The 21,988-nt window shown below is 37.9% G+C and overlaps 1 protein-coding gene and 1 pseudogene across 1 annotated transcript in view; one reads left to right on the forward strand and one right to left on the reverse strand.

Annotated features, from left to right (window-relative positions):
• Positions 1-21,988, reverse strand: part of GCNT4 (glucosaminyl (N-acetyl) transferase 4) — a 50,401-nt gene that overhangs the window by 21,536 nt on the left and 6,877 nt on the right. The gene's annotated exons all lie outside the window — the stretch shown is intronic.
• LOC100011982 (PRELI domain-containing protein 1, mitochondrial-like) lies at positions 2,253-2,944 on the forward strand (annotated as a pseudogene).

Raw genomic sequence — 21,988 nt, forward strand, 5'->3', positions numbered from 1 at the left:
GTGTATAATATTAAAAATCTATCATTCTTGGAGCCTAGAACATAGTAGGTATCTAAAAAATGCTTATTGGCTGATTGATGATCACATTTCTTTTAAAAGGTTAGTCTTTTAATAAACACTTATTAAAAGTATACTTCATTTTTCTGCCTCTAAATTGATTTTAATCTAAATGTCCATAATCAAATAATTTCAAAAACACCATAAGCCACCTGGAAATGATTAATCATAACCGCCTCCTACAAAATCAGCTTTATCTTACTACTACAAATTGCCTGTAGACTTTTATATTAGAATGTGCACCTGATGTCAGAGATTTTGCTAATAGAAATGTTCCGATTGTCACCACTGCCTTGCACTCTAATGCTAGTCATAGACATACTTACAAAGCCATATATCTATATAATAAGGGTTACAATGCCCCTTTCTAGGAGTAATTTTTTTTTAGCCTGTGATTGTCTCTTGGGATTTATGTACATTTTCAGTATAATTTTACTGTCTAAATATAGATATTTCCAGAACATTTCAATGGTTTATGAGAACACTAGGACAGAATATTTGAAACCAGATTTGCCCTAGACTCTGGGATTCATGGCTGCCATAACTATAAAACTATGAGAAATGAATCCCATAGAAATAGTGGGGCAGGCAGGGAAAATGTTATAGCTCTGAATGAATACACAAACAGAATCTAGAGAACATGGTGGTTTCTTATATTGAGAGTAACACCAGACTTGTCTGAGAATTCTAAAATAATTGATTAGGGACTCTAAACGGTACACACACACACACACACACACACACACACACACACACACACCGTATAATAAACATACTGCCCATATACTGGGGGGGAAAAAAACAATCTTTTCAGTGTTGAAAAGCTCACTTGAGAGACAGCTGGGTGGCTCAGTGGATAGAGAGCCAGGCCTAGAAAATGGGAGGTCCTAGGTTCAAATTTGACCTCAGAAACTTCCTAGTTGTGTAACCCAGGGTAAGTTATTTAACATCAATTGCCTAATTCTTACCACTCTTCCTTTTTGAAATCAATACTTAGTATTGATTTTAAGAAAGAAGCTTTAAGGAGTAAAAAGGAAAGAATGGCTCACTCGGTGCTGAAAGGTGCCTTTCCTAGTGGCCATTCCAAGCTCTTTTTCACCTAACTCTGGAGGAACAGTTAGCTTTGGAATAGCCAATATCAAGGTCAGGCATCGTAAAACTTAGTGACTTCCATTATAGGGCTAAGTTCCAATTTGCTTTTTTTTTTAATCATTACCATACTGGATGGTCCTTTCTAATACTAAATTTCATCAGTGTGTTGACAGAGTTTATGACATATTTATGGAAAAAATTATTTTTATCTCTAAAGGTCAGTCTTAAGTACCAGCCTTAAAATGTATGTTTGTTGCATTTAAGTGTTGGGGTGGGGAGAGGGGAAAGAATGGTAGCAGTGGGAGAGCAATAAGGAGGCATGATTTCTCAACCGACCAAGTTTAGAGTGGAATATGCATGATAAGGGACAGCTAAGTGGTATAGCAGATAAGTCTTCTAAGTTCAATTCTAGCCTCAGACCCTTAGCTGTCTAAACCTCTTTGCTTCCGTTTCCTCAACTATGAAATGAGCTGGAGAAGAAAATGGCAAACCACTTCAGTGTCTTTGCCAAGAAAACCCTACAAGGGGGCAGCTGGGTAGCTCCGTGGATTGAGAACCAGCCCTAGAGACGGGAGGTCCTAGGTTCAAATCTGGCCTCAGACACTTCCCAGCTGTGTGACCCTGGGCAAGTCACTTGACCCCCATTGCCTAGTCCTTACCACTCTTCTGCCTTGGAGCCAATACACAGTATTAACTCCAAGACGGAAGGTAAGGGTTTAAAAAAAAAAGAAAGAAAACCCTACAGAGTTGGATACAACTGAACAGGTCACAAATCCATTTATCTTTATCAACCCAACACTGATATATATTGGAAAAACTGAAGATTGAAAGTTTCTCATGAACAAAGCAAGTTCCACCTATGAGCACTTGGTCTTAGCTAGACCAGAGAGGTGATAAAAGAAGCTCCTTTTCTTTCTTGTGGAACACTCAAAAATCTAGTCCAGGGAAAGGCTGAATACCACCTAATAGGCAATGGTGTTGGTGTTGGCAGTGACAGCAGCTTTGGGATAGTGATGGAAAGTCTGGTGACCCTTCCCTTCCTTTTCCTAGATCTTGTGCACCCTCTGACCCCATCCCCCAGACCCCGACCCTGAGCCATGATGATGGTGAAGTATTTCCTGGGGCAGAGTGTGCTCCAGAACTCTGGGGACCAAGTATTCACTGCCTTCTAGCAGCATTACCGCTATCCCTACCACAAACATGTGCTAATGGAGGACATTGTGCAATGGGAGGTGACTCCTCCCATAGCAGAAGCTGCTATCCGGATGGCCTCTATAAAAGACCAACAGGATGCCCCAACTGGGCATGATGTTTCTTCTCTGCTAACATAGCTCATGTGGTGTACATCCTCAAGGGCTTTATCATGGACCCACAGAACCAGACCATGACCACTTTCACCTGGAGCATCAATCATGCCAGGTTGATGGTGGTGGAAGAAAGATGTGTTTACTGTGTAAACCCTGAAAACAGTGGTTGGATTGAAATCCTGCAGGAGGCCTGGGTCTTCTCCAGTTTGTTTGGGGTGTCTAGAGATGTACAGGGAGCTTAGCTAGATTCAAAAATATGTAACCAAAGGCTTTGAGTACCTCTTGGCCAAACTGCAAGGTGAAGCTCCTTCTAAGGCATTTGTTGTCTTACTTACTTACCCTTAGTTGTAAGACAGCTAAGGAAGCAACTGAGAAGGGAAAGGAAGCTGCTCTGAAGGCTACTGAGAAGGCCAAGGACCTGGTCAGCAAGACAGTCACAAAGAAATGGCAGCAACAACAGCAACACTATGTTTAAAGGAATCAACCTGCTGCATCCTCTGCATCAAAAGGGTCCTCCTGCCCTCCTTGATTGCCAGTTCCCAAGGCAGAGAGTCGCCTGGCTTCTGCTAGTATGCTATGTGGCTGACTGCCTGTGTGCTAGGTGCTGGGGACCAATTCCTTCTCAAAGGCCTTGCACTCTGGCAATAATAAAGAACATAAAAGCCATCCAAATTCCATATGGATCGTCTTTATATATAGAAATTGATAACAATAAAAATTTCCAAATTTGTAGATAGGACAGAGGGAGAATTACATATGCTGAAGCATATTTTTTCCCCTAGAAAGCATTCTAAAATAGTAATTTTCAGTGAGCCAGATTCTGCCACTAGTTACTAGTCTGTTGTTTTTTTTTTCTGTGATCAGTTACTCACTGATGTACTCACACTAATGGGTAATTGATGACAGGACTTGGCTTAGCACAACTTCTCAGCCACCTGTTTTTAAATCATTTCCACTTGAACACTAACATCATTTCATAGGCAATTGATTGAATTATAAAAAGATTGCAGGTTTTGGACCTGGTGTCAGGAAGACCTGATTTCAAATCCCTCCTCAGATAACTTTCCAATTTTGACCCTAGGCACTTCTTTTCAGCCTCAGTTTCTTCATCAGTAAAAGTATTCCTTTCTTTCTTTATTCTCTTTCTTCTTCCTTTCTTTCTTTCTCTTTTTTCTCTTTCTTTCTTTTTCTCTTTCTTTCTTTTTCCCTTTCTTTCTTTTTCTCTTTCTTTCTTTTTCTCTTTCTTTCTTTTTCCCTTTCTTTCTTTTTCTCTTTCTTTCTTTCTTTCTTTCTTTCTTTCTTTCTTTCTTTCTTTCTTTCTTTCTTTCTTTTTCCCTTTCTTTCTTTCTTTCTTTCTTTCTTTCTTTCTTTCTTTCTTTCTTTTTCCCTTTCTTTCTTTCTTTCTTTCTTTCTTTCTTCCTTTCTTTCTTTCTTTCTTCCTTTCTTCCTTTTTCCCTTTCTTTCTTTCTTTCTTTCTTCCTTTCTTTCTTTCTTTCTTCCTTTCTTCCTTTTTCCCTTTCTTTCTTTCTTTCTTTCTTTCTTTCTTTCTTCCTTTCTTCCTTTTTCCCTTTCTTTCTTTCTTTCTTTCTTTCTTTCTTTCTTTCTTTCTTTCTTCCTTTCTTCCTTTTTCCCTTTCTTTCTTTCTTTCTTTCTTTTTCCCTTTCTTTCTTTCTTTCTTTCTTTCTTTCTTTCTTTCTTTCTTTCTTCCTTTCTTCCTTTTTCCCTTTCTTTCTTTCTTTCTTTCTTTTTCCCTTTCTTTCTTTCTTTCTTTCTTTCTTTCTTCCTTTCTTCCTTTTTCCCTTTCTTTCTTTCTTTCTTCCTTTCTTCCTTTTTCCCTTTCTTTCTTTCTTTCTTCCTTTCTTCCTTTTTCCCTTTCTTTCTTTCTTTCTTCCTTTCTTCCTTTTTCCCTTTCTTTCTTTCTTTCTTCCTTTCTTCCTTTTTCCCTTTCTTTCTTTCTTTCTTTCTTTCTTTCTTTCTTTCTTTCTTTCTTTCTTTCTTCCTTTTTCCCTTTCTTTCTTTCTTTCTTTCTTTCTTTCTTTCTTTCTTTCTTTCTTTCTTCCTTTCTTCCTTTTTCCCTTTCTTTCTTTCTCCCTTTCTTTCTTTCTTTCTTTTTCTCTTTCTTTCTTTTTCCCCTTCTTTCTTTCTTTCTTTTTCTCTTTCTTTCTTTCTTTCTTTTTCTCTTTCTTTTTCCCTTTCTTTCTTTCTTTTTCTCTTTCTTTCTTTCTTTCTTTTTCTCTTTCTTTTTCTCTTTCTTTCTTTCTTTCTTTTTCTCTTTCTTTTTCTCTTTCTTTTTCCCTTTCTTTCTTTCTTTCTTTCTTTTTCTCTTTCTTTTTCCCTTTCTTTCTTTCTTTCTTTCTCTCTTTCTTTTTCCCTTTCTTTCTTTCTTTCTTTCTCTCTTTCTTTTTCCCTTTCTTTCTTTCTTTCTTTCTTTCTTTCTTTCTTTTTCCCTTTCTTTTTCTCTTTCTTTCTTTCTTTCTTTTTCCCTTTCTTTTTCTCTTTCTTTCTTTCTTTCTTTCTTTCTTTTTCCCTTTCTTTCTTTTTCTCTTTCTTTCTTTCTTTCTTTCTTTCTTTCTTTCTTTCTTTCTTTCTTTCTTTTTCCCTTTTTTTCTTTTTCCCTTTCTTTCTTTTTCCCTTTCTTTCTTTTTCCCTTTCTTTCTTTCTTTCTTTCTTTCTTTCTTTCCTTCTTTCTTTCTTTCTTTCTTTCTTTCTTTCCTTTTTCTTTTATCATAGAATCAATTCTATATATTGGTTCCAAGAAGGAAGAGCAGTAAGGGCTAGGCAATGGGGGTTAAGTGACTTGCCCAGGGACACAAAGCTAGGAAGTATCTGAGGCCAAATATGAATCTAGAACCTCCCACCTCCAGTCCTGAGTCTCAATACACTGACCCACCTAGCTCTACTGAGACCATTTATTTCTACTCTTTGTTTCCTCCCTCTAAGTCAGTTTCCTCCGCAACCAAGTATTTCTCTCAATTTTGTGGTGATGGGATTACTTTAATAGTTTCTACTGTGGGACCTTAACAAAGACATCTTGAAGATCTAAACCAGAATTTGTTTTCCTCTTAGTGTTCTTTTTTGGGTTACCATTTATTTGTTATACATGACAATGTAATATGTAACATAACAATAATATGCATGTTATAAATATATAATAAATTATAATAAACAAGCTCATCTAAGAGAAATAAATTCTCACATCAGCTATGTCCAAAAATCTATCTCATTCCTTTTTTTTCCATCTCCCTTCTCCATCTACCCTGTCCCCAAGAAAGAAGGTAATGATACTAGTTAGACATATATTATCATATAATACATATTTCCCTGTTTATCACATTGTGAAACTGAACACATGTTGCTTATACTAGAGAAAAATTCATGGAAGAAATAAAATGAAGAATGGCAGGTTTCAATCTACATTTGGACTCCATCTGTTCTTTCTATGGTGGTGGATAGCCTTTTTCATCAGGAGTCCTTTGCATTTGTCCCGGATCCTTGCCTTGTTGTAAACAAAGACATTGAAAATCGAAACCATAATTTGTTTTCCTCTTCGTGTTCTTTTCATTTACATTATTGTAGTCATTGTGTATATTACCCTTCTGGTCCTTTTTACCTTCTCTGTCAGTTTACATGAGTACTCCCATGTTTCCTTGCCTTCCTTCTAATCATCATTTCTCATTGCATATTACTGATCCATTCCATTTAAATAGCACAGTTTGTTCAGCCATTAACCAAGTGATGAGTACTCACTTTGTTTTCAATTCTTCCTTCGCACAAAAAGTGATCCAATGAATATTATTATGATGTATATTACAAGGCTTTCTGTTTTTGACATTTGCTGGGGTGCAGGCCCAGTAGGGAGACTGATGTGTCAAAGGGTAGGAACCACTTAATCCCCTTTCTCATATATCTCACGTACTCATATTCCAAATTGTTTTCTAGTGTCTGGACCAATTCACAGTTCCTCCAGCATCTCTGTCTTCCCAGAGCACTTTAATACTGGTTCAATTTCTTTGTTAGAAGAGATAACTTCTGGAGTTGGTTCCAATTCTTAAGATTCTATGAGTTGTGGTATATGATGGTAATGGATTATCATGTCAGAAGTAATGATAAATAAAATGACCATAAAAAAACCTGGAAAGACTTCTATGAAGTGATGCAAAGTGAAGTGAGTAGAACCGGGATAACGTTGTACACAGTAACAGCAATAATGTATGAACATCAACTGTGAATGATAGCTATTACCACAAGGCAAAGATCCAGTGGAACTGTAAGGGACTGGTGAAGAAGGAACAGTCTGAATGCAGATTCAACATGATGAACAGGGAAATATGTATTATAGGATAATAACGCGTACGACCTATGTCATATTGCCTATTTTCTTCAGAAGGCAGAGAGTTGAGAGGGAGGAGAAACAAAAAGAATGAGAAACAGATATTTGGATACAGTTAATCTGAGAATTTCTTTCTCTAGGATAAGCATATTTATTATAATTTATTACATATTACAACAAATCACATATTATGTTATTATGTTACATATATTACGTAATAAAAATAAATAAATAAAAGAGTATGAGTTCATGAAAACAGGTATGACTTTCTCTTCCAAATATATTGTCTTCCTCTTAATGGGTTATATTTTTATACTCTTTTCACAGTTATCTTTTCTTAGCTTGTCCAGAAGCAAGATTCCTACACCTGCAGTTCCCAGGGTCAATGCTAAATCCCTTTTTATGAACTGCAGTTAAATTTACAATCAATGTCTAATTTATTTAAGAAGAGATGCCAAATTCTGGCCTTGTTGTTTAGTCATTTTTCAGTTGTCTGACTCTTAATGACCCCTTTTGGGGTTTTCCTGGCAAAGATACTGGAGTGACTTGCCATTTACTTCTCCAGCTTATTTGACAGATGAGGAAACTGAGGCAAATAGAAATAAGCAATTTGTGTACGGTCACACTGCTAGGATATGAGGCTGAATTAAAACTCAATTCTTCCTGTCTCCAAACTTGGGTAATCTATCTATTGGGAATCTATTATGCCATCTAGCTGCTCCTAGCTGGCTTCTGGTTCCACAAGTTCAACCTTTATTTTCAGCTCTTAATGGCTATCATCCAGTCTCAGTGATTTGTTTACTAACATGTGTTTAGAGTAAAGATTAGTTGTGGATTGTGCTAAAGAGTTGGAGAATACTTTATATAAATTAAGAAGGCTTACTAATAGGGGTCATATTGAATCTGCGATCTAGATATCAATTGTTGATTGTTAAAGAAGTTTAAAGACCTTCATTAAGGTTGAATCTACTTTAGAATCAAAGATCTAGAGCTGAAAGGAAGCTCAGACATTATCTAGTCCAACATGAGATGAAGAAACTCAGACCCAGAGAAGTTAAATTGGGTGCCCAAGGTCATAAGTGGCAGAGACGAGATTTGAACCGAGCTAGTGCTTTTTTTCCATTTTCTCACATAATTGTGATTTCCTATAATTACATTTTATCAACTAGGTGCAGTTTTTAAGCAAATAGAAACAGTACATTATTTTTACAGGGTACATTTAGCAAAAAATGAATAATAGGTAATGTGTGAATTATTGCCATGGCTATTTTTTATTTTTGACACAGTGAGAAATGTGGAGGACTGAATTCTAGTCCTAGCTCTGCCATTCCCTGACTGGGCGACTCTATCCAAGTTAAATGAATTTCTCTAGGTCTCGGTTTCCTTCTTTGTAAAATGAAGACCATAATGGAACAATTCTCCTCTTTATCTTACCGGTGTGATTTGAGGAATAAGCATTAGCAATAATATGTGAAAGTACTTTTTCTGGGGCAGCGAGGAGGCTCAGTGGCTAGATATAGCGCCAGGTCTGGAGTCAGAAGTTCAAATCTGGACACTTCCTCATTTTGTGACCCTGGGCAAAATGTTTAAAATCCCAATTGCCTAGCCCTTGGGGTTCTGTTTTAGAACTGATTCTAAGATAGAAGGCAAGGGTTACACACACACACACACACACACACACACACACACACACACACACACACACACACACACGGCAAGCCTGATTATTGTGTTCCAGAAAGAGAAACTGGGCAAAAATTGGCTTTGGGACACACAGACAAGGTCAGAACAAACTTCTAATGTAGGTGACAAAAATAAATCTTGGTAGAAACTAGCTTTCAAAGTAGAAATTATTATTTCATAATGTAAAAAGAACTCCAGAGATCAGAATGACCCTCAAAGTGTGTCATGGGTATATTCTTCCCCCCCAAACCCCTGCCCAGAAAGCCCAGTTGTTAAAATTACAAACACATTCCTGCTCTTAACCTTAGCATGCTGTTTGGGACCCTGAATCAGCATCTTAAGAAAACTAATTTTGAATTTTGAAAACAGGTAGCTTTTCTTTGGACATCAAAGAACATGCCTTATTGCCTCAGATCTGACACCTGTGATCTCATTGCCATAGAGAACTCCCATAGGAAGAATCCCTTTCTATGACAATTTGATGGCACAGTGGAGACAGCACTGGGTCAGGATTCAGGAGTGACCCAGAGTTCAAGTTTAACCTCAGATACTAGCTCTAGCTATGTGACCTTGGGCAAGTCACTTAAAAAAAAATCACTTGCCTCAGTTTCTTCATCTGTAAAATGAGGATAATTACGAGGATCCAATGAGAAAATAATTGTAAATAATTAGAAATAATTGCACATTTTTGCTTTTCAGCTGTGTCTGACTTTTGTGACCCTATTTAGGATTTTCTTGGCAAAGATACTTGTTTGCCTCAGTTTCCTCATCTGCAAAACGATTCAGAGAAGGAAATAGCAAGAGAGCAAGATGACTTGCTCAGGGTCATATGGCTAATAACTTTCTGAGACTTGATTGAACTCAGGAAGATGAGTCTTCGTAATTCTAGGACTGGCACTCTATCCACTAGACCACCTAACTTCCTTTATATAAATGTTAAATACAAATGTTATGTAAAATATAAATCTGATAAATTATTTTCAATGCAATGTGATGACTTCTCTGCTATTTCTAGTCTTATAGAGCTGCCTAGAGGACCGAGAGACAGTGTGTGCCTAAGGCCACACCATCAGGACAGGTCAAAGGGGTTATTTGCACCCAGATCTTCTTGGCTCAGATGTCAGCTCTCTATTCTCTATGGCATATGGCTTCTCTACTCTTATTACTAACAGTTTTTACCTCCTTGATGACACATTTAGAGAATCACAGAAAAGGGATCAGGGTACTTGAGTTTGAATCCCAGCTCTACTACCTAGTATGCAATTTCTGTGACCTTGGGCAATAACACTTAATCTTGAGGAGCCTCAGTTTCCCCATCTATTAAATCAGGGCATGGCTTGAGACGAGCTCTTGTGTCCCATCTACCTCAAAACTTATACATAACTAAATTATTTCTGACAGTTCCTTCCAGAAGTATAATTCTATGGCCCCTCTGTTCAATATTTTAAAGTTAATTTCTTTAAAAGCCTCTGAGAGTAGGGCCAACTAAGTGGCTCAGTGGATTGAGAGTCAGACTTAGAGATAGGAGTTTCTGGGTTCAAATCTGGCCTCAGATACTTCCTAGCTGTATGACCCTGGGCAAGTCACTTATCTTCCCCCCCCTCCCCCACTGCCTAGCCCTTACCACTCTTCTGCCTTGGAACCAATACACAGTATTGATTCTAAGACTGAGGGTAAGGGCTTAAAAAAAAACAAACCAGCTGTGTACTCTTATAACCAGCTGAAAAGCAACTCAGACTGTGTTCTGCAGAAACTATAAACTGTTTTTCCCTAAGACTAATCTTTAGTCCTGATCATTTCCCAGCTATTGCAAACTCAAAATTACTTGTTTTATCATCCTTATTGGGCAAAAAGATCTCCAAGGCAGCCAAAACAATGCTGAAGATGCTGTCATTCTGCCAACAAGTAAACAAAACATCCCCTCCGACAAAGCTTCTCTTAATGGCCCAGAAGGTCAGCTGATAAATGAAGACAAAACCCTGCCACAGTACAGAGGATTCAGATGCTCCCAGCACCTGCGATTGAAGCGTATCAGGTCTAGGATCATTCCCTGAAGGTTATCATCTACTTCACAGCCTAAGACAGAATGAGCAACTCTCTTTCCAAACACAAATTATATAAAGAATCCCTTCACCTACACGATTTCCAGTGGTGTCCAAGTGAAAAACACTGAAACAAAAATTCATTTGCCAATCACAAGTCTCCCATCACAGTTCTTCAAAACAGCAGAATTCTTCAGCAAAGAAACCCGGTGATAGTTGTGGGAAGGGTGCCACAGTGATGGAGCAGGGCAGGTTAGTAGAGTAGGGAGAACCAGGCGTGGAGCTGGGAAGAGCTGGGTTCAAATACTATTTCAAACCCTTGGTCAGTGGCAGTTAGGTGGCTTAACTGGATGAAGGACTAAACCTGGAGTCAGAAAAGTCTATGTCCAGAGACTGCCTCCCAAATCTGATTAGTTGACTCTCTGGACTAGATTGTAATCACCCAGTAACCAGCTCATGGTAAATGAGGGATGGGACCATCTTTGCATTAGGGAATAGAATAAAGGGAGCCTGGGTCCTCCTGTTCTTTGTACTTGTCTGCTGGCTAAAACACTGGCTCAAGAGGACCCATTCTCAAGAGGATGAAATAAAATAGCCTTTGCCACATTAAAGCCAAATTCAAGATTCTTTTTTGAATAGATGGTCATTCAGACACTTCCCAGCTGTGTGACCCTGGGCAAGTCACTTAACCCCCATTGCCTAGCTCTTACCACTCTTCTGCCTTGGAACCAATTGATTCCAAGATAGAAGGTAAGGGTTTAAAAAAAAATAGATGACCATTCCTCTCATCTGCTACAAGAAGGTTTATAAGGTTACAGAGTAGAGAAATGCAGGACTTTGGAGTCAAGAAGAGATTGGCTCCAATATTTACTAGAAGCTTACTAACTTCACTGCATGACAACTTGACAGCCCAGTATCTCATCTGAAAAACGAGAATTATTACCGCATGGTGTGTGGCACATTGTAAGCCCTTAATAACTACTTGCTGACTTATTGTTTGATTGATGGGCTTCTCAGCTGGTCAGATTTGCTTCACCTTGATGAGCCATCGATAGCATATCAAAATTTACTCATCCAATGTGATAAGCTGCCTTATTTTACCTATTTATATTTATATCTAGAAGGGATCAAAGGAAACATTATTTCTAATGTTGCAGTTAAAAGCCAATTATTCACATAAGATTTTTGGGTGACCCCATCTGGGGTTTTCTTGGCAAAAATCCTGGAGTAGTTTGCCAGTTCCTTTTCCAGCTCATTTTACTGATGAGGAAACTAAGAAAAATGGGTTAAGTGACTTGCACCAGGGTCACACAGCTTATAAGTATCTGAGGCTACGTTCAAACTCATATCCTCTTGACTCCACTTCACCACCTGATTGCCCACTTTGCAAATTTTAGAGCATTCTGTTGGTGATTGTTATGATTATTGCTAGACTCTAGATATGTGACTCTAGTGAAGCCACCTAACTCCTTTAAGATTAACTTCTTTAAGACTTTAAGACTTAACTTCTGTTTTAGAAATGATATTAAGTATTGATTCCAAGGCAGAAGAGCGGAAAGAGGCAGGTAATGGAGGCTAAGTGACTTGCCCAGAGTTACACAGCTAGGAAGTGTCTGAGGCCAGATTTGAACCCAGGTCCTCCAGACTCCAGATCTGGGACTCTATTGACTGAGAAACCTAGCTGCCCTAGACTCCATGACTTTTAAGAGTCCTTCCTGATCTTTTGATCCTACTAGAATGGTGAGTGGGTATGTGTGTGTTTTGTCAGGGCATCTGAATTTGGCAAGAGAAAGGTTTTCCCTTCATCAGCTGATCAATAAATTACCAAGCATTTATTCAACACACCAGGCACTGTGCGGAAGAGGCAACTGCAAAAATGAAACCATTCCTGCCCTCAAGGAGCTTCTATTGATTCAAGAAGCTAATTAGTGTCATTTCTCCACTCACAAGAAGAATCAAGAAATTTTTTTCCTTTTAATTGGGTACTGGAACAGCAACAGGGAACTATCCAGGGATACAGCCTCTGGTTTCACCACAATTGTAGTCTCTGCTCTTCTAGCTTAGTCTAGAGTGATTGAAAACCTATCCACAGAGGGCAGAGAAGTAAAAGAGGCCCCACAGCTACTGCCCACATAATTGACTAGAGCCCCTAGGACTTCTGGGATGAAACTGAGCATCAAGGGGATGGAAAATCGATAAAGTAATGAAACTTGTGATTTCACTGATATGGGGGGAGAAGGGGAAGTTCTGATGAGGAAGCAAAGTAAGGATAGAGTGCTGTAACTAGAGGCAGGAAGACCTGAATTCAAATGCAGCCCCAGACACCAATTGTATAACTCTAGGCAAGTCACTTAACCTTTGTTTGCCTCAGTTTCTTCAACTGTAAAATGAGAATAATAATAGCACCTCCTTTCTAGGATTGTTGTGAAGATCAAAAGAGCTATCTCAAAAGGTCCTGGCACATCGCAGATGCTTAATAAATGCTTGTTTTCTTCTAGTTACTGGCAGATAACTTTTTTTGCAATTAAAAAGTCTTGGAGAGTTGCTTAGAGTTTATGTAACTTGTCCAGAGTGACACAGTTTATATGTCAGAGGCAGGATAAAGCTTCCCGAGGGGAGAGAAGCTTTAAGGTAGGAAGATAGAGGAAGGATAGAAGTTTTGGATACCATGAGGGGGATGGCGGAGCCAAATTATAGATATGAGGTGGCAGGAATGAGTCAGAAATCCAGGCCTTATTAATTATCAAGGAGCCACAGCAAAAACTCTGATCAGTGGACTACTCAGAAGGCTTGTACCCATCCAGTGACCCAAAATTAATACCACACAGGTCGGAGAGATGATAGAGAAAAGAAAGTGCCTGGCCAGAGGCCAGGTCCCAGGTGAGAGAGGTACTTACATGGCTCATGTGTCATGGGTCATATGCACATGACCACACACAATGCTGAAACTATCCTATAGAAACTTATGGGTAAGGAAGTCAAATTTCGGCAACCAGAGGAACATGGCGCTAGGGAGTCTGTTCAAGGTCATGCTAGATAGACTCTGAGAATATGCTGGAGGCCAAAGAGGCCAAGAACAAAAAAAGACAATAACTGCAGGAAAGGAGCAAGACTAGGGTATGAGAAAGGGCCCAGGATGTTGAAAGAGTTGCCAAGGCTGATGAAGCAAAAGGAAGGAAGAGAGTACTTCTTATTTTTCTCCCTGTGATCAAGTGATTGGTCATAGTGACCTGCCCAGCACACCCACATCCACCCTCACACACTCTCCCAGGCAGTTTGATCATTCTTTAAAAAAAGACAAGAAAGCACCCTTTGGGCACCACTTCATGTTTGCTCATGACCTATAATTTTTAAACACGAACTGCCATGAGGTCTCTGGTACAGTAACAACTAGAATAGAGGAGTAAAAAAGAAATAGTAGCCAAATCTTTAAAATAAGAATTTAATTTCAGGGGAAAATGCAAGTTCTTCATAGTGTTTAGAAAATGTTATTTGGGATTTTCAGACATATAGAATCTCAGGTAAAAACTACTTTACTGAATCTATGATCTTGGAGATCTGCCTAAAACCTCATCTCATCTAGCTGCTAATGATTAATTTAAAAATTGGAAAGTTCTGAACCTAACAATAAACAAAACCAGCAAAATGCTCATCTACAAAGTAGGATAGATAACAAGAACTGTACACAAAACTACAAATTTCAATTATGTCTAGCTTTTCCATTTAACTATATAAAAACTTTAGCATGTAACTTTCAAGTCTGTCCTGCTTAACTGTGTTTCTTTCTGGTCTTCCTTTGGCACTACTCTGTTTATCAGAAAGATGCGAGTTCAAAACCAGTATAAGAAATCTACTTAGCTACTATGGGCTTATCATTTAACCTTTTTCAGTCTAAATTTCCTTGTCTGTAAATGGGAATAATAATAGCATAATAATAATTCCCAGGGTTATCTGAAGATCAAATAAAATAGCATACATAAGGTACTTTGCACCCTTGAACTCTATAAAAGCTAGCTTTTATTCTAAAAAATGTTCCTATGACACTTTTCTTTTGACAAGCCTATCAATACCACCCCAACCTTCCTCCTTTGGGGGAAAAAATGCATCATCAGATAAAATAAATTTCCACTGTGTCCATGGATGACATTTGCACCTTGAGATTGTCACCTTTCTGTCACGAGGTGGGTAGCACGCTTAATCTATTCTCTTGAATCATGGTAAGTCACAGTGTAGATCAGTTTTTAAGTTTCAAAATGCTCTTTCAATATTGTTATGTCAAACATGTAAAGAGATGTAAATATAACTATAGATATAATGTTATGGCATAAATTGGTTTCCATGTGATACTTTCTCTACATTAGTTCATACATGTCTTCCTAGGTTTCTCTGACTCATTCCTTTCATCATTCACTGTTTTATATACCAAAATTTATTCAGCCATTCCCTCTGGCTGCCAGCACTCCTCCCCTCCCTTAGTTTCTAGATCTTTGTTCTATCCAAACAAGTTGTTAATTATTTTTGTGTATATCAGCCCTTCTCTTGCTCTGAACTCTTTGATGTACAAGCTGCAAGTATGAGCTACAAGTGCTATGGATGAGTATGGAGAGTTTAGTAACTTTTAGACACATTTTTATAATGTTCTTGATAATGATTTTCAATCCATGGCTCTACCTGCAAGGGATCGGTGTGCCTGTTTTCTTATAAATCCTCCAATAATCGTTATTTTACTTTTGCTATCTTCTTCAATATGATGGGTGCGATGTGGAACCTCAGGTTTGTTTTAATTTGCATTTCTATAATTATTGGTGATTTAGAGCATTTTTCCCCCCATATATCTGTTGTAGCTTGGATTTCCTTTGAGAACTGCTTTGACTATTTAGCTACTGGGAATGGCTCTTATTCATATATTTTGACTAGTTCCTTACATATCTTGATTAATAGATCTTTTATCATAAAAACTTTTTTCTCTTCATTTTAGCTGCACTGGTTTTATTTTAGCAAATTTCTGAAAAACCATTTGTCCAACATAAATAGTATATTTTATCCCCTATGATCATCTTTTCCTTTGTTTATTCATGAACTCTTCCTTTATGCAGGCTATTTTCTTACTTGCACCTCTAATTTGTTTATGATGTGACCTTTATCTCTTGTATTCATGTGGAGTCCATCTTGGCATATGATAAGATATTGGTTTAAATCTAATTTCGGCCAGATGGCTTTCCATTTTTATCCACTATTTTTGTTGAATGTGTCCTTATACCCTATAGTTGGACTCACTGTGTTTATTGAATACTAGGCTAGTCTTTTTTTCTTTTTTACTTCTTTGTTGCAAATCTAAAGTGTTCCACTGATCAAAGATTCTGTTTTTTAAATGAATACCAAATCACTTTGATAGTTATTGTTTTGTATCAATTTCAAATCTGGTACTACTTGGCATCCTTTTATTTATCTCTCTTTCCTATTCAACTTACTCCTTCCCTTCCGTCTATGTATACTCCTCAGTATCCTAATAGTGATAAAGTTCCTAAGTACCTTGAGTCTCCTAAGTACTTTAAATGCCTTAAGTATCTCAAGTACCATAGATCCGTCTCTCTTTAAAATGATTTCTCTTGAGGGTTTCGACCTTTTGTTCTTCCAGATGAATTCTGTTATTATTTCTGGGTCTATAAAGAAATCATTCTGAAGTCTGATTGCTAAGGCACTAAATAAGTAAATAACTTAGGAAGTAGTGTCATTTTTCTTATACTGTTCCAGCCTACCCACAAATAAATGCTATTTTTCATCTGGTATTTTGTCTTCCTTTCTATCAAGTAACCACACCCCGTCAATTCAGAATTCCTGAAATTGTTATCATTTGACTACGAAGGAGCTGAAGCTAATCTTTCTAACTTTGAAAAAAAGCTAGTTTTATTAATCAAATTGTTAGTGAAAACAAGATTGAAAGAGGATGTTGGGTTTTTCAATATTAATAGCATGGTGCAGCAAAAAGAGAGAAAGGTTGGGAGTTTGAAGACCAAGGTTCTAGGGGTGGCTTTCCCACATATGAGCTAGGTAGTCTTGGGCAATTCATTTAATGACTTTCCATGACTCTCAGGTTTCTTTATTTGCAAATAATGGGGTTAGATTAAGCAACCTCTATCCCAGCTCTTATCACTGAATGATCATCAGTGAACATTCTTTGATAATTACTATGTCACAAATCTTACCAAAGGACCCAGAGCTGAAAGGAACCTTAAGTAAATAAAATAAATCATCTGATCTCATTCTTTCATTTTACAAAGTAGTTAACTATACAGGGTGATGCCAGGTACTAAGAAGGATTAAAAAGAGGCATAAGGAATTCCCTAAAAGATAAGCTTTAACCATCAATTAAGCTAACAATTATACATCATCTGTTATCTATTCTTAAGGCAGGTCTAATCTTTAATTTTTTAAATTTTAATTTCTATTGTGTTTAACTGATCAATTAAAAAAAATAAAACCCTTCCCTTCCCTCTTAGAATCAATACTGTGTACTGATTCCAAGGCAGAAGAGTAGTAAGGGCTAGGCAAAGTGGGTTAGGTGACTTGCCCAGGATCACACAGCTAGGAAGAGTATGAGGCCACATTTGAACCCATGACCTAAAGACTTCCTGTCTCTAGGCTTGGATATCAATCCACTGAGCCACCCAGCTGTCCCCTAACTAATCAATTTAATTAAGTTCAACAACCATTTTATCAAAGCACAGTTTTAGGCAGATAAACATATAAAATCTCAAATCAACCCAGCCCTCTAGGAGTTTACATTCTCCTGGAGATTACAAGTAAAGAGATAAGTAAATAAAGGCTTCAGAGATAGGGCACCTGAGCTGTGCCTTGGAGGAAGCCAGGGGAATTCTTTAAGGTGGAATATACACTGAAGGCATTTCTAGCATAAGGCAAGTGCAAAGGGATAGAGTTGGAGATCAGCAAGCAGGCATTTTTGGCTGGAAGAGTACATGAAAGTTATTTTTGTTGTTGTTCAGTCATTTCAGTTGTGTCTGACTCTTCATGACTGGAATGGTTGGCTATTTCCTTCTGTAGCTCATTTTACAAATCCAGCCTTAGGCAAGTATGAATCTAGGCAAGTCACTTAATACTGTTTGCCTCAGTTTCCAAATCTGTCAGATAAACTGGAGAAGGAAATAGCAAACCACTCGAGTAACTTTGTCCAGAAAACCCCAAATGGGTTCACAAAGAGTCACATACAACTGAAATGAGTGAACCACAACAATATGGCCAAGATACTAGAGTGGTTTGCTATTTCCTTCTCTAGCTCATTTGATAGTTAAGAAATGAGGCCAGGGCGCAGTTGGGTAGCTCAGTGGATTGAGAGTCAGACCTAGAGACCGAAGATCCTAAGTTCAAATCTGGCCTCAGACACTTCCCAGCTGTGTGACCCTGGGCAAGTCACTTGACCCCCATTGCCTAGCCCTTACCACTCTTCTGCCTTGGAGTCAATACACAGTATTGTATTGTATATCCAAGACAGAAGGTAAGGGTTTTAAAAAAAAAATGAGGCCATCAGGGAACCATATCTGCAAATACAGGGTGGTGAGAAAAGGTATGAGACAGAACAGTAACACTCAGACCACAGGAAGACTTAGTTGGAAGGGACTCTAGTCCAGCATTCTCTTCCAAAGGAAAGGAAACTGAGGTCTAGAGACCAAGTTACTTGCCCAAGTTCTCACAGGTAATATGCAGTAGAACTAGTGTTCAGACTCAGGATCCCTGATACCAGACTCAGCACTTTTTTACTCCTCTCTGAATGGAAAAGGATGGGAATTCTCTTTGAAGCCAACATGGTCTAAAGTATTAGATACATTTGATGTGCCAATGTAACACAGTGGAGTTTTTCTTACTACTAATGTTAATTACTTAACTACCAAGCTTTATCATAAAAACTTAATTAATTTCTAGCTTTAGAAAAAATTTCAGAAATAGCACTAAAATTACTTTCATTTGTTTTTATTAAAATTAAGTATTGGCTTAGGGTGCTAGACATGGCCACCATAAAACAACATCACAGAGAATGAAATTGATTACATTTAACAGACTAGAAAAGACATACTACATTGTAGTTAACCTTTGGGCAATTATCTGTGCATAGTTAAAATATCGACTTATCAGATTAGAATTTATAATAAAAAGGAAGAATAGAAATGTTTTAAAAAGATAAAAATATAATTACAAAATTTAATCTTGAACAAGTTATTGAAAAAACTTTAAAATGCAAAATGAACAATAGGAAAAAATACTGATGCCAGCTATGACTTCCTCCAGAAGTTAAACTGATGTAAACTGCTATAATCAAGAGACCAAAAACAAAAAAATAAAATATCCACCTAAGTAAGCAAATATGTGAATTGCTTGCCAAATGGAGACAGATGTCTAGTAAATACAACACCAGCTTATAATACAAGCACACCTTTAACATCTTACAAAGAAGAAAGATAGATGATTATGAGCAGTATCATGTTATCCAAATGAAAGAAGCAGTGGAAGGTTAAACCAGTCTAAAGAAAATTTTACAAGATAGCCAACTATGTAAAGTCATTTCACTCTCATGAAATCTTCCATAAGACTGGTGGCGAGTTATGATTTTCCATTTGAGGAGGTACCTATGCCAAACATCAAACACTCTTCAAATTAGGATGAATCAATGTCTCCTCCAAACCACCTTCTTGCCCTTCCTCCTCTGCCCATCTTTCAATCTTCCTTTGTGGTATTATCTCTTACATTAGAATGCGAACTTTTAAAATTTTAATTAATTAATTAATTAATAAGATTTTTTCATGGTTATATGATTCATGTTCTTTCCCTCTCCTCTCTCTACCCCCTCCCATAGCCAATGCATAATTCCACTGGGTTTTACCTCTGTCATTGATCAAGACCCATTTCCATATTTTTGATAATAATTGCACTATGGTGATCATTTAGAGTCTATATCCCCAATTGTATCCCCCTCGACCCATGTGGTCAAACAGTTGTTTTTCTTCTGTGTTTCTATTCCCACAGTTCTTCCTCAGGATGTGGATAGTGTTCTTTCTCAGAAGTCCCTCAGAATTGTCCTGGATCATTGCATTGCTACTAGTAGAGAAGTCCATTACATTCTATTGTGCCACGGTGTATCAGTCTCTGTGTACAATGTTCTCCTGGTTCTGCCTATTTCACTCTGCATCACTTCCTGGAGGTCATTCCAGTTCACATGAAATTCCCCAGTTCATTAGAATGTAAGCTTCTTGACAACAGTATATACTGTTTTTCTTTTTGCCTGTATTTAAATTCTTGGTTCTTAGCACAGTGCCTGGTAAGTAGTCACTAGCTGTCTATTCATCTACCAATCACAGAAATGGGAAACAGACTACAGAAAGAGGATTGTTTTCTCCATCAAGGATATTAGGATCACCACAGTGGGACCTGAACACCACAGTCCCTGAGGTACTCACAGAAGTATAACTGGGACTAAGTAGAAGGCAGATAGGAAAAGCAGCTGAAATGGATCCAGTATATACAAGAGATCTGTAGTGATGGCAATAGGACTGTGAGGGCATTGAGAGATTGACATACAAGGCATACCAAAGATACATGGAAAATTTTGGACCCAATTGCCAAATATATGCTAAAGTGGGGGGGGGGGGAAGGAAGGAGGGGAGTGAGAGAAAACATCAATACCTACAAACATATATTTTATTTTCTTATCTATACAAAATCTGTAAGAGTCACCTATACCATAGAGGGCATACTCAGTGAAAGTGTTTGTAGGAAACAAGCAAGGCTTTCAAAAACAGTATCCAACAATGGACCACAATTGACTCAAAGATGGAATGGTTTGACATTTCCTTCTCCAGCTCACTTGACAGATGAGGAAACTGAGGCAAACACGGGGTAAGTGACTTGCCCAGGGTCACATATCTAGCAAGTATCTGAGGCTGGATTTGGACTGAGGTCCTTCTGTCTCCAGGTATTCATTCCTCTATCCATTATACCACTTAACTGCCTAGAGAATGAAATACCATTATGCTTATTTGTTTGTTGATTATGCTAAAAAATCCCAATTGGTAGAACAAAATGTCACCACCTTATAAGCAGTTTTCAACATGGTATTTCTCATTCACAAATGAAGTTCATTTAATATTCTTTTGAAGATTTAGCAGTACAAACAACCTTTTTCAAGGACCCTGAGGTATTAAACAGAGATATATGCTCAACAAAAATCATTTGCCAGTGTGATGGAGGAGATCCAGCAAGGAATCCTCCTCAGTGAGGCCTTCAGATGCTCTTCTTTTGAATGACATTGTGTTAATTCCATCAAGCCCAAAGATATCACAGAATATCATGAAAGAAATCTGGAATCACTCAAATGAGTTTGGTCCCTCCATCTCCATGGGTAAGACCAAATGGGTGAAGAAAGTATATTACCCATATTTCAACATGCATTTGACAGAATATTCCACAGAGCAAGCTCCAAATGGCATGTATTCCTGGGATAGCCAATATAGATAGCCACTGAGGGGTATCTAGAACTAAAAGGAACTTTCAGAATACTGTAAAGTACTTATATTGCCTGAGCTTTTCAGAACAGCAAAGACTCAACTTTTCAGTACAAATGTCTCCCTGGCATTGCCCTATCAGCCTGCAACACCACTTCTTCTGAAGAAACTAAAAATAAGCAATACTTAGAGGGTAATAGAAAAGTGCATGTTGGGTATGAGTGGGCTGTTACATGAATCCAATGAAGAATGTTAAGGAATCCTATGACAGAAATGTCAGATGGATTGGTCATATTAGAAGAGCAAGGTGTGACTGGTGGGTAGGTAGCCTGAGTTCTCTAATGACACTTTTGAACTATCCAAAGAAAACAAGGAAGGCAGGCCAGCTAGGGTGGCTCTGCTTTAGAACCAATGTTGATTATAAGACAGAAGGTATGGGTTTAAAAAGGAGGGGGGTACAGCTTGTAAAAATGGAGATTTGAACCCCGGACTTTAATCCCCAGAAGTCATTGCTCTAGTTCCTAGGATGCCCTCTAATCTCACTGAGATCCCTACCTGGGCAATATCAAAATTTCTATTTAACTGGCTGTAAAAGCCTACTCTTCCTACTTCTGCTTCTGAGGAGACGTGGCTCTCTACCTAGCAGGCAAGATATGAGAGGTTGTGAATGGGCTCTCTGGGCCTAGACACATGCTTTCTTATATTTGTATTTTCTTTACTTCTTAATCTTTAATAAACCCCTAAAAAATATAATACTTCTAGTAGAAAAACTAAGTTTTATCTGCCACTGTTTTGGCATAACCACTTCAGGAAAATGAAATACCCTCAATCTTCTGATCTACTGTAACTAAGTTCAGCCTTTAATAGCTAGTGCCTAGTTTGTTTTTTAAGCCACGTTGCTCTGGCCAAGGTTTTTTACCCTCACAAAGCTGTTGCTGATCCAGATCGTTCCAGCCATTAGATAGC

The sequence above is a fragment of the Monodelphis domestica genome, chromosome 3 (assembly GCF_027887165.1).
Source record: "Monodelphis domestica isolate mMonDom1 chromosome 3, mMonDom1.pri, whole genome shotgun sequence".
Lineage (NCBI taxonomy): Eukaryota > Metazoa > Chordata > Mammalia > Didelphimorphia > Didelphidae > Monodelphis > Monodelphis domestica.